Here is a 3,824-nt window from a genome sequence, read left to right as displayed (position 1 = left end):
ATTCAAATATATCAGCCTAAAAGGCCCATTCTTACTTCAAGACATCACAATATGGTAGAATATAAATCTGCAGACAAGAAGAGTCCCTTTGCCCAATGCAAGATATGTTTTATTCAAGATTGTCATCCACAAGCACATATATTTTCTTAAGCTCCTTGTCAAACTCAAATCTAAAAACATAAAATCCCTGATATATTAGAAGTTACAAAAATGATGAATAAAGCAGAGCTAGAAGATATGAAGAACTGTAGATGCAAAACTACTTTGTTTTCTTTTGTGGTATGCATTTGTTGTATACCTCTGTAAGCATATGTGATGAGCTTTATCTTCAACATATTTTAGGTCAATATCTTGAATATCAATTAGACCTCAGTAAAGGTACACAACGTTGTAGTCTCATCAATGTGACAAATGGAAAGAAAATCAAATAGTTAATAAATTTATGAAGAGGATTAAGAATATGAGACCAATTAATTGGCATTCATGGTGATATGTAGAAGTAACCGTCTTATTAAATAAGAAACACAGAGCCAATGTAAAGATGAAAGCCCAAGAGGTCAGAGCATATAATTGTGTTTTTCACAGAGATACAGTCCACTGGAATCACCGACACTGGACAGCTGTTAAGAATATTTAGAGTCCTGAGATAATAAGGAATCCAGGCATCCTTAGACAGTCTTCTGTTGTCCTTTCTTCCCAGTCAGAGACTTGTGGATATGTGGGATGACACCACCACCAGCAATTGTAGCCTTGATCAGAGAGTCCAATTCTTCATCTCCACGAATAGCAAGTTGCAAGTGATGAGGGGTAATACGCTTTACCTTCAAGTCTTTTGATGCATTTCCTGCCAACTCTAGTACCTCTGCGGTGAGGTACCCCAGGATGGCTGCGCTGTACACAGCGGAGGTCGCGCCCACACGTCCATGGCTGGTTGTCCTAGATTTCAGGTGTCAATGAATACGGCCCACAGGGAACTGCAAGCCGGCTCACTGTGAGTGGGAAATCGCCTTTGTCTTGGCCTTTCCGGAGTCCTTTCCAGCCTTACCGCCAACCATCTCGGACCGTGCTGCAGATCGGACAAGAGAGGAAGAAAGTAGGCCAGGCAGATAGATGCACAGCGAGATCCCGGCGCCCACTCCTCAGTTGTACCGTGATTCAAACTGCCGAGTTTAGTATGTTGTATGCTAACTATTCTCCCTACAATATTCATTTATTCATAATTAATAACATGTTTGATTTTCTATTGATTTACTTCAATAGATGCATCACTTTTATTAGGTTTTTATAATTTTTAACTAGTACTGAAATTAATTGTTCTATTTCTATTCTTCCATATGTCGCTTGTACATTTTAAATGAGTTTCTTTAATTATATAAAGAATATATGTGGATATACTATTATATATTGTATTTATGCATGATTATATGAATTACTTTTTATAAACATATATTACATCTTTATAATTATATAGGTTGTATAATATAGACATACATGCATTTTGTGCTCTTTCATTTAAGTATACGCTATGTACGTATTTGTGTGTGTGTGTATATATATATATATGTATACCTTATAGATTTTTTTGTCATACTCCTATCTAATCCCTCCAACATCTATCCTGAATTAGCTATTAATTTTAGCCACATATTTTACAATAAACACACAAACTGGCTATGCTATGAAATATCAAAGATTTTAAATCACTTTCCCTTGTCATATATACTATAGTTATTTACATGAATGATGCAATTTTAGTCTAAAGTTCTCACATTAGTAACACACTGTTCACTTCTTTTTTTTTTTTTTTTTGGTTTTTCGAGACAGGGTTTCTCTGTGTAGCTTTGCGCCTTTCCTGGATCTCGCGCTGTAGACCAGGCTGGCCTCGAACTCACAGAGATCCGCCTGCCTCTGCCTCCCGAGTGCTGGGATTAAAGGCGTGCGCCACCACCGCCCGGCTACTGTTCACTTCTTTAAACAGAGTTTGAGTCTTCTTAATAGCATTAATTAAGACACTTGACCCTTTACAATGGTTTAAAATCCTGAAATCTGAAAAAGAAATTGAAAACACTCATACTTAACAATTGATGGCTGAGGGAGAACTGGACTAAAAGGCTCAGGCTATATTCATTTTATATTTGTGAATATTTGCTTCCTCTCTTTTAGCACTTCATTTTTTCTTTTTATTTATGTTTATATATGTGGAGAGGGGTATGTGGCCATGAGATTGGTGCCTTAGTGGCCAGAAACTGATGTTGAATCCACTGGAGCTAGTTACAGGCAACTCTAAGCTACCCTGATAGGAGGACTGAGAACTGAATGTGGGTTCTCTGCCCAAGCACCAAGCACTCTTAACTAATGAAATCATCTCTCTAGATCAAAGACCAAGTTTTATGGTTTTACTTTGTATTTTTATTTTCTTGTTTTGAGACAGGGTCTTGCTGTGTAGTCCTGGGTGTGCTGGAACTAGGTAGACCAGGCTGGCCTTATACTCACAGATCTATCTGCCTTTTCCTCACAAGTGCTGGGATTTAAAGTGTGAACCACCACACCTTTCCCATTTTCAACCTAGATTTTTCTCTAATATATTTCATAATATGGCTAGCTTTGTCTATATAACAGACATTTTGAAGCTTTTCTTCAGAAAGTTCTGTGGTTTTATTTTTCTTTGTAGATTTGTTTTGTGGATATAAGAATAATTCAATATCAGGAAATTTGAAGCCCTGGGGTTATTGTGCATAGATGCTTAGTACCCTGTGTCTTAGACATCAGTCTTTAAGCCAGTGACTCAGAATGGGAAAAATGAATGAAAATAATATAATATAAAAAGAAAGAAATACATGCCATAATCATAACGTGGCTAAGCTGAAATTAACATATTATGACTTTCAGTGTGGGTGGAAATATGAAACAGTTTTTAAATTGTATTTTATGTGTATGGATGTTTTACATGCATGTATGTCTGAGCACCACATGCACGAAGACTCTACTAAGGTTAGAAGAGGGCATCAGTTTCCCTGGAACTGGAGTTACAGTCCTTTATGAGCATTCATGTGAGTGCTGGGAATTGAACTCCAATCCTCTGAAAGAGCAAGCTGCGCTTAACTGCTGAGTCGTCTCTCCAGACCCTGGAACAAAATTTTATGTCTGACTGGGCCGTGGTGGTGCTCGCCTTTAATCCCAGCACTTGGGAGGCAGGGGCAGGCAGATCTCTGAGAGTTTGAGGCCAGCCTGGGCTACAGAGTGAGTTCCAGGAAAGACGCAAAGCTACACAGAGAAACCTTGTCTAGAAAAAAAAATTATGTCTGATTTGTGTATTATTGTCTTTATGTATGAAGCACTCTTGTCCAATGACAAACAATGGGAATCTACAAATACTGACATTTTTTCATTTGCTTTTGGCATTTTGTTTTGTTTTGTGAGACAAATTCACATGTATCGCATTTTGCTTTCAAATTCACTGTATCTCCAAGGTTAGCCTTGAAATTCTGACCCTCGTGCTTTCACTGAACACTCTTATTATTCTGTTTTCCACTAGGTATTCTTTAGCGTATGTTCATATGTGTGCCTCTGGAATTTCTCCTTTGTATGACATAATTAATAAATGGTCTTAAATTGAAACTGAAAACATTCTGTTCAATTTTAAAACATCACTGTTAAATTTTGTTTGTTTGTTTGTTTTTTTGATACAGGTTTCTCTGTGTAGCTTTGCACCTTTCCTGGAACTCACTTTGTAGCCCAGGCGGGCCTCGAACTCACAGAGATCTGGCTGCCTCTGCCTCCCGAGTGATGGGATTAATGGCCTGCGACACCACCGCCTGGCAAAT

At 37.9% G+C, this 3,824-nt stretch overlaps 1 pseudogene; it reads right to left on the bottom strand.

Moving 5' to 3' along the window:
• Positions 1-574: 574 nt before the first annotated feature.
• Positions 575-1,055, bottom strand: LOC128114832 (histone H2A.Z-like; annotated as a pseudogene).
• Between the last annotated feature and the right edge of the window lie 2,769 nt (positions 1,056-3,824).

This window comes from Peromyscus californicus, unplaced genomic scaffold (assembly GCF_007827085.1).
Source record: "Peromyscus californicus insignis strain IS unplaced genomic scaffold, ASM782708v3 Scaffold_10__1_contigs__length_136768540, whole genome shotgun sequence".
Taxonomy (NCBI): domain Eukaryota; kingdom Metazoa; phylum Chordata; class Mammalia; order Rodentia; family Cricetidae; genus Peromyscus; species Peromyscus californicus.
Note: the sequence above shows the minus strand (reverse complement) of the source record. Positions and strands in the feature narration are given on the sequence as shown.